This window comes from Lepidochelys kempii, chromosome 1, assembly GCF_965140265.1.
Source record: "Lepidochelys kempii isolate rLepKem1 chromosome 1, rLepKem1.hap2, whole genome shotgun sequence".
Taxonomy (NCBI): domain Eukaryota; kingdom Metazoa; phylum Chordata; order Testudines; family Cheloniidae; genus Lepidochelys; species Lepidochelys kempii.
In genome coordinates, this window is record NC_133256.1 from 244,260,163 (window position 1) to 244,270,115 (window position 9,953).

The following is a 9,953-nucleotide window of genomic DNA, read 5'->3' on the forward strand; positions in this document are numbered from 1 at the left end:
AACCCCCACAGTAGATTTGCCCACTCCAAATTGATTCCCAACTGACCGGTAGCTGTCTGGCGTTGCAAGCTTCCACAGGGCTATTGCCACTCGCTTGTGAACCATGAGGGCTGCTCTCATCTTGGTATTCTTGTGCTTCAGGGCAGGGGAAAGCAAGTTACAAGGTTCCATAAAAGTGCCCTTACGCATGCGAAAGTTTCGGAGCCACTGGGAATCGTCCCAAACCCGCAACACTATGCGGTCCCACCACTCTGTGCTTGTTTCCCGGGGCCAAAATTGGCATTCCATGGCATGAGCCTGCTCCATTAACACCATGATCTCCAAATTGCTGGGGACCACGGTTTTAGAGAAATCTATGTTCATGTCCTCATCACTGCGCTGCCATCGCCTCCTTGCCTGGTTTTTCAGGTGCTGGTTCTGCATAAACTGCATGATAACACGCGAGGTGTTTACAATGGTCATTGCTGCGGTGAACTGAACAGGCCAAACGATTGTCTGCCATTGCTTTCACGGAGGGGGGGAGGGAAGAGGGGGGCCTGACGATATGTACCCAGAACCACCTGTGACAATGTTTTTGCCCCATCAGGCATTGGGATTTCTACCCAGAATTCAAATGAGCGGTGGAGACTGTGGGAACTGTGGGATAGCTACCCACAGTGCACTGCTCCGGAGGTCGATGGTTGCCTTGGTACTGTGGACACACTCCGCCGACTAAATGCACTTGGAGCATTTGTGTGGGGACACACACAATCGACTGTATAAAAACGCTTTCTACAAAACCAAATTCTATAAAGTCGACCTAATTTCGTAGTGCAGACATGGCCTTAAGTGACTTTCCCCAGGTCACACTGGAAACTTGTAAGGCTGTCAGGAACTGAGCCCACTCCAGAGTCTGAACCATGAGACCATCCTTCCTGGTGAAAATATCTGGAAACTTGTGTTGGCAATAGCTTCAAAGAAACCAAAGTATCCTAGATTGTTAAAGAAACTCCCTCTTCAGGTAGCATATTTTTAAACAATTAGACACTACTAGAATTTTGAAGTAATTGCCCCGTTTCAGTGTGGGGATATATATATATGCATGTGTATCTATAATACCTTATTTTTCATTTGTTTAATGCCCAACAGCTTGCTCAGGCCAGGCAGACTTCATTTAGGGCAGGTCTACATGACCACTTACACCGTTCAGGGGTGTGAAAAAGACGCCTCCCCCCCCCCACCGCACGCAACGCAAGTTACAACAACCTAAGCGCTGTTCACGCTGGCATTATGTCAGTGGGAGACGCTCTCCCACCAACGTAGCTTGCGGAGGTGCAGTAATTATGCTGACAGGAGAGTGCTCTCCCATTGGCATACGGTGTCTTCACCAGACACACTACAGCAGTGCAGCTGCATCGGTGCAGCTATGCAGATGTAGCATTTCTAGTGTAGACCTGCCCTTACTAGCATAACAGCCTCTTGTGACGTTAGATATCAGGCTTTGGTAACAGCTTTTTACATGTTTTTCTTTCCATTTTTTTTAATGCTATAATTGTCAAATTACCTTGTACTGGAAGCCGTTTAAATAAATGAATCAAAACAAAGCTGAGGGGGGCATTGTCTATATCTTTCCTTTAGAAATTGGAACAGAACCAGGGATACATTTGAAGGGTAGTGTGGTTATCATGGAGTTTTTGAGGATAGACTCCAGACATGACATTATTACCCACTGATTAGTTAACAGAGCTGAGAATAATAAAGTTTTATTGTTTTTAATTAAAAACTTTATATTTATTGGTGAGTCACATGATAGCTCATGACAAAGCCACCATGAACGGACGCTCTCCAGCTGAGCAACTGATTGAGTCTTACTCTGAGAATATTATTTTGCCTGCAGTTTCCTGTGCATTTGTATAGTTTTAGCAATGAACGCCATGTCCCAGATGACTGACCTGGGCCCCTTTGGGACTCTTGATGGTACTGTCACTCTCTCAAGAAGAGGAGGAATTGATCCTGTTTCGTGCCTTTAGCCTTACAAAAACCCATACATGAGCCTCCAACTCTGTTTCATTTACACAGCCAGTGAATGGTGATATATACATGTCATGGTTAAAGTTTATATTGTAAAGAACTGAGAAAAAGACAAATTTACTGGTAAAACAGAATTGCCTCAATTCCAACTAAATTCAGAGTCACTCCCTGGCCTCCTGAACTATTAACAGGAATTTCCCAGAAGGATCATAGTAGAATAATTCTGTAATCAACTGCTTAGTGATGGTGACATGTTAGTTTTCTGGGATATGGTACTCTTTTGTTGGCCTCACCAACAAAATAATGCCAGGGTGACTAAGTGAAGTTTCTGCATGATAGAGAATATTGATAGATAGCTAAGTAATGGATTCTTATCTGATTTACACTCTTCTTGCAAAGGCTATAACTGGCATAACAAAGACTGTATATCAACATTCTGTCATGTTTTTAACTCTCTCTTTTTTAAGAAGGCAGATAGTAATTCCACAGAGGTGTATTTACATTACACACAAGTTGAAATTTAAAATTCTACATTGCCTTGTGCCAGACAGTAAATTGCTAATCACTGCAAGAAATTCTTTATATATGTTCTGATCACCGTAGATCAAATTATCTAGGTTGAAAGTGGAGTTGGTAGTCTGGTCCAAATGTACATGCAATTAGTTTGTTTTTGGTTGCTACTTCATTGTATGTAAATTTGACTGGCCCACTAATTGATCTATGGACTGAACACCAATAGGGGAAGTTTGATATGTGTGACACCTTATATTATTATATTATATTTTATTTATATTTGAGGGGCCTACTCATGTGAGTAAAATTACATGTATTTACGTCTTGTCAGGTCCATGATCCCATTTAGCACTGAGTTACTGGCTTTAAAGATTTTTATTGGGGCTCACAGATTTTTTATGGGGGCACCCTGAGAAAAATAAACTTATTCTGAGAAGCTTTTTCACGTGTTAAAAATATGCTTAATATATATGCTAGGATTGTATTCTAGGTGCGTGTTAGGCGTCTCATAAATGTTAATACTGGAACATTTACGGTTTTGGATGACCAACAAAGGATGGGGTAATCAAGTCAGAAACTGAAGTGTTACTGAGAGGGAGTATTTCAGAACAGGCTCATTTTTCCTTTGAGCCAGACGGCTGGCCACATTTGAGTGTCAATATCTTTTGGCAGCATAACTACAGGTTTTTCACACCAGCAGGATACGAAGCAAAGTGGCCACCAGGTGAACCCTATACAACCAATGAGCTGACCTGCTGGCCGACACACAGTGATATGGCATTGTACATCCCATAAATAAGTCTTCCCTGAGACAAATACTCTGATCTAATTCACTTGCCATGATGATAGTTAGGTGCCCTGCCTATGGAAACTACAGGTACGACAGGTACTCAGATAAAATGGTGGACAAAGGGCTTTCCTATCACAAGTCAAAAAGAAATTGATTCATATCTATGTTAACCACTGGGTGGTAGTATAACAGTTTTATCCACGAAGTGATAAACATTCATTCGCTGACGTTGTTACATTTATTCTCAGTTAACTGAGACAGATATGTTTTCAGTGTCTAGTGTTGCTATTGTGTTTGACTGTTTATTTTGTCCTGCCAAATAATAATAAACAGTTATCCCACATTATACATCATTGACTTCTTTCTGTGTACAAATTGAGAATGGTCAAGTGTTAATCCATACAAATTTAAGTGCAACTTAAGTCTAGTCCCTATTATGCAGCTGGTAACTTGGTACCTACATTTAGGAAGCTAAGCAGCTGATAAAAGGTTCAGGGCTGAATACTCACCTCTAGCCTAGGAGCACACAGCATAGCTCAGGAGAGAAGGTATCAAAGTGGCATAAAGCTGCTCTAACTCACCCTCACTCTACTGTTTATCTGGGCTTTTAAAATTTGGTCTGGGATTTTCAAGAGAGTCTAATGTCAACTCTCATTGAACTTCCAGAGCAGCTAAGTGCCTAACGCCCTTAAGTTCTATTTGAAACCCAGCCTTATTTATTTAATACTTTTTATTATCCAGGTTGCTGATTCACTTATCAGCATGTCTGACTCTTATCACCATTAGTTCTTTGGACAGTGTATTAAACCAAATTAAAATGGTAATCATTCCTCTCCTTTCTTGTTGCTAAAAACAATTCATATCAGTTGCAGATTCCGGAATATTAAGAGCATCGACACCATCTTCATTAGCAAGGTCTCATTTCTCTGACCCTGTGAGGAATAAAATATGTAAGACATTGTTTAGTTTTCAGCATTATGCCTTCAAGATTAATTTAAATTTAGTGTTAGAGCATATACTATTTCTTCCTTAAAGCAGATGCACAAACACCTGATTATGTAGAGCCAGGACTGGATCTTAGTCGAGATATGTTGTTTAACTCTGCAGCATGTGTCACATGTCTACTGTAGCTACCATTACTATTTACAAATTAGTAATACAAACTGATGGGGAACCCATCAGAAACCAGCGCGTTGCTGATTTGTTCAAAGGCATAGCGGCTTGCAGAACTGTTGCTATTCTCGCTTACCAGAATTTGAATTGTCCTGCATTAGAGAGAGAATATCTATGACTCTAATCAAGGTAATTATGTTGCATTGTGCTATATAAATCCTTAAACTTGGGAAACTTTTTTGTCACGTGTTTTTGAGGGCTATACTATGATTCATTGTGATAGTGCATAACTCTTCTTGTTGGTACTAAGTGTGTGGTTATGTAAATAAATAGCAGCACCAAGGAGCATAAAAAGATAAGAAACCTACAAGCGGTAGAATTGTTTCTCTTGAGATGACAGTTTTTTTTAACAAGGAACCATTAGCAAGCCAACTCAGAGTGTGTATTGGCTGTGGTCAGGCTCTCTGATCTGTTCTGGACACAGCTGCAGGAGTACTGTGTACTTACAGTAAAATACAGTTAGTTTTACAAACCCAATTCCAGATTGTGTGTAGTGTACAGGAATTGGGGACTAGCCCTTTAAATAGTCTGGGTGCTCTCTAGTGGGCCTCCCTGTTGTCTATTGCTGAACCCATCAGGATCCTGCCAGAACAGCAGTGTCGTGGGTGGTGCATGGCTCCTCTATTTGGGAGGCTGTGCAGCCCCACACCATGGCCCTGTCCAGAGGCCTGCTTCCACTCAACTCCTCTGCTTGAAGCCCCATCCAGGCTGAACCCCTGGAGCCACTTGGCCCCCCTCCCCGAGGCCCACTGCTTACGCCTTTTTGCACCCTCCCTGGACCCCCGCCACCTGACCGTTGGCCAGCCAGCCGGCCAGCCAGTCGCTCGCCCCTCGTGTGCACCTCTTCCCATGAGGCCCCCATGCAGGGAGGAGCAGGGCTGGGAACAGGCGGAGCCTCAGGGGAAGAGGACAAGTGGGAGCAGGGCCTCAGGGCGGAGCGCAAGTGGGGCCCTGGCCAGGGCGACCACCCTTTCAGCGGCGGCAAGCTCCAAAGGCAGCGGGCTCCCGGCTGTTTGGGGAGGCTTAGCCTCCATTGTCCTCTTATACCTGCTGCCTTTGAGCAGTGTACACATGGAGCTAAGTCTTGTATAATTGTAAATAGTTAATAAACAAATTTTTTTTGGACGTCCAACTGTGCCCATGTGATTTTCTGCATACTCTTGATCTCGTGTAGAGAGCAAGGACATGACAGACTGTATTATTCCAAACAGTTTTCAGGGCAAGGAACTTTGAACTAACGAGCTGTCTAGTAGCACCCCTCTCTCATGTTATTTACTCTGGTTCCACTTGCTAGATATGTTTCTCTGCTTTCTGTCATCAAACTTAGTTACATGCATGCAGTACGCTAAATACAGTTCTCGGTAAAAGGCCCTTTGGCTTGAGTTGCTGTGCTGCCAACTATCAGGAAACTTATGAACGTCCATTTATCTGCCTGTTTAGATAGCTGGTAAATCAGACATTGCCCTAAAAGCTGATAAAAGGAGCTTTCTTCTGGGAAATGGTGACAGCCTCCCTCAAGGATGGTTCTGTTTCTGGAGGCAAATGGTTATACTGATCCCTGACTTAGCCTTCTTGTAAGTGTGTATCAGCTGTTTGATTGTTTACAGCACTGTGTGGCCTGCAGCCATGCATCCTTAGGCTATGCTCTTGGCTGATTTCAAAATGTGTGTGGTGTGGTCATTATTTGGATGGGTGACCTCTGTGAAAATAAAGAGGATTCCATAATGGGCAGTCTCCTCTGCAAGTTAGTACTGAGCCAATACAATAGTGGAGCAGTGTGTGGCCGAAGATGCCAGATCTGGGATTAGGTGGAAAATGGAGGCCCTGACCTTATGTGGTCTATTTAGATCACATGCCATACTTCATAAAAGACAGGGGGTTACCAGTGCCAATTCCTGGCCAAATTACAAATCCAGTAAAGGTTTTGGTTACCTAAATTTCCTGTAGTTTACAACTGAATATAGTATTTTGCTATTTAAGTATCCTAACAAGCTGAGGCTCTTTACTCTTTTTCCCAGGCTATGGCTTAGTGCTGCTATAAACTGTTACATAAGGGCCATGCGCCATGCCAGAGCTGGCTGCATTTTGGTGAAAGGTGAAGTGTCAGAGGTTCTCAAAACTTTAGGCCTAGTCTGAACCACATGGCTAGGTCAACACAAGGCAGGTTACATCGACCTAGCTGTGTATGTGTCTACACTTAAATTTCACTCTTGCTGATGTAAGCGCTCTGCTATGCCATCTCCCTGAGCGGTGTAGAATCAGGATTGATGTAGTTAGGTCAACGCAGTGATAATGTAGCCACTGTGTTCCTTAGATCGACTGTTACTGACCTCAAGGAGCTGCCCGCTGTGGTCACCATTGTGAACTCTGCTACCCAAGGGCCAGGTACACAGGAAACCGCCCCCTCCCCTTTAAAGCCTTGTGAATTTTTGAAATTTCTTTTCCTTCTGGCCTGGCTTGGTGAGCGTACACCTAGCAGCTCTCCATTGTTACATTAAGTGCCCAGCTGATCATGCACTGCAGACGTGCTCCTGCCATTAGGAATTGGCTCTCACAGGACTGTGGGGAGAAGAGGCTGGGCAGGCACAGCTCCAATCCAGCTGTAGAAATATCGACATCTATGAGCTGATTGCTTGGCGGATGCTGGAGAGGGGCTACAAGAGGGACCAGCAGCAGTGCTGCGTGAAAGTCAAGGAGCTGCGGGCAGGTGTACCAGAAGGCTTTGGGAGGCCAACAATCGCTCTGATTACCATGAGCTGCAAGCCATCCTCAGCGGAGACCCCTCTACGCCCCCCAAGAACACTGTGGATACTTCCGAGGGGCTCAAATCACAGCCCCCTGCCATGAACAACGAGGAGGAGGAAGTGGACGAGGATGATGATGAGTTTGGGGGACAGGTGACTGGGGGATCCAGCTGTGCAGCAAGCCAAGACATGTTTTTGACTCCACCACAGTCCAGCCAGTCCTGGCAGTCAAGCACAAGTGAGCCTGATGCAGGGGAAAGGAACCTCTGGTAAGTATGCAGTTTACTTTGACGTAGCAGGATACATCTGTTGATTTACTCTTTTTTACTTGTCCTAAAAGAGGTAGTGGGACAAATGAGAGAGGTCGAGTTGCTATCTGCTTTCATTCCTCTCTAGAATTAGGCAGAGCGGGTCATGCAGAGAGTTTGTTTATGAGCACCAGGATGTCCCATGAATCCTCCTGAGAGATCTCGATGAAACATTCATGGAGGTAGTTTACAATCCTCTGCCAAAGGTTTCTGGGGAGGGCTGCCTTATTCGTTCCGCCATTTTCCCATGCCATTCACCGATCACTTCAGCAGGCACCTTTGCAGTGCACAGGCTAGCAATAGGCAGGCCCGGGCCGCATCTGGACACCAGCAACCCATGCTCCCTCTGCCTCTGTTGCCCTCGGGAGTGAGCTATCAGCTAAAATAATCACCGCCTGTGGAAAATGGTGTCAGTATTCGGTTCCATTGCTATATGCAGCTGTAATCACGCCCGTGAGCTATTCCCCTCCCTCGTTTCTCCAGCCCACCCAGGAGCCATACTCACCGTGGCTGGGGCTGTGACTGCTGCTGTGCCCTCTCACTTCCAAGCAGAAGTGAGAATGTGGTGCTTACAACTTTTGGGGCGCAAGGGCAGCGAGTTCTTGCGTTTCAATTTTCGTCATGAATACACTGAAAATGGTACCGCTGTGTGTTGTATCTGTAGCTGTTGTCACTGTGGCTTTCGGGTCTCTTCCCTCACACTTGCGGAGTGCCTGGGATGCCATGTTCCAGGAGTGCCTGCAAGCCAGTGCTGCATCAGAGAACAAGCACAGGGCGTGGAGGATCACCCTTGCAGGCAGCATGGAGAAGGATAGAGTGGAGAGCAGAAAGGCGCAGGAAAAGGAGAGAGATGTGCAGCAAGAGATGCTTGTGCTTCTTAAACAGCAAACTGAGCTGCTGCAGGCTTTGGCAGACCTGCAGGTTCAACAAGCCCATGCTCACCTCCCTCCACAGCCCATAGAGAACTCAATATCAGGAACTCCCTGTATCCCACCTCCACATCCCACAAGGCATCAGGGGACCACTGCACTACCCCAATCACTCTACCCTGGGGGACATTAAAGACAATCACAGCTTCCCGTACACTGATCTGTGAAAGTCACAGTTGGTGTATGTGTACCTGAAATGGAAATGTGTGTTCTTTTCCCTTCATAAATTCTGTTTCCTTAATTTGGTAAAAAAAAAATAATTTTTTTTTTAATTTCTCAGTTCCTGGAACAGAATAAAATTCTATTTTTTGGAACAAAATTCATCTTTATTATTTCACAGCACATGCTGTCTGCTGAGGGACAGGTCTGACACCCACTAATTTGCTGTTACTGCATTGTGTCACAAAACCAATAACATCATTCACAAACTATATTAACCAGTGCATTGACAATGTTATGTTCCTACATACAGAGCAATCGCTACACGATTCATGCCCAGCCGCAAAAGAGCGAGACCAAACAGAGCACACTACAGCAACACGCACTTCTCTGGCTCACTGCTGAAATAGTCTTCCAAAGTCTTCCTAAGCCATAGAACGCCACAAGGAGCTCTCCTAATAGCTCTTACATCTGGCTGTTGAAATTTAGCAGGCAGCTGCTCCATTTCTGCCCTCCTCCCCAGCGGAAAATTTCCCCGCCTAGCTTCACGGTTATACAGGACACAGCAGGCAGCTATAACCATTGGGATATTTCTCTCACTGAGGTCCAATCTAGAAGGTAAACCATGCCAGTGACCCCTTCAAACATCCAAAGACATAGTCCATTTTCATTCTGCACCTGCTGAGCCTGTAGCTGAAGCACTTCTTGGTGCTGCTGAGGTGCCCATGTAAGGCTTCATGAGCCAGAGGCGCTAGGGCTAGGCTGGGTCTCCCAGGATCACTAGGGGCATCTCAACTTTCCCAATGGTAATCCCCCAATCAGGAAAGAGAGTCCCTGCTTGCAGCTTTCTGAACAGTTTTATGTTTTTAAAGATGAGCTGGTCATGTAACCTTCCCTGACCCACCTAAACTGATGTCAGTAAAACGACCCCCGGTGCTCCACCAGTGCTTGCATGACCATAGAAAAGTAGCCCTGGCTGTTGATATACTGTGTGGCTGGTGCTAAAATAAAATGTGTGCCATCTATTGACCCACTGCAGTTTGGCCCCGGCCTCACCCCAAAGCCACTATTTCATGCACATTGCCCAGAGTCACAGTCCTGCATAACAGAAGGTAATTAATGGCCCTGTACACGTGCATTAGAACCACCCCTGGGATGGATTGCCCAGCTTCAAATTGATTCCTAACTGACCGGTAGCAATCTGGGGTTGCAAGTTTCCACAGTGCAATTGCCACTTGCTTCTCAACTGTCAGCTCAAGTCTCATTTTGTGTCCCTGCACAGAGGAGCTGGGGAGAGTTAGGTGTACAGATCCAGGAATGTGGCCTT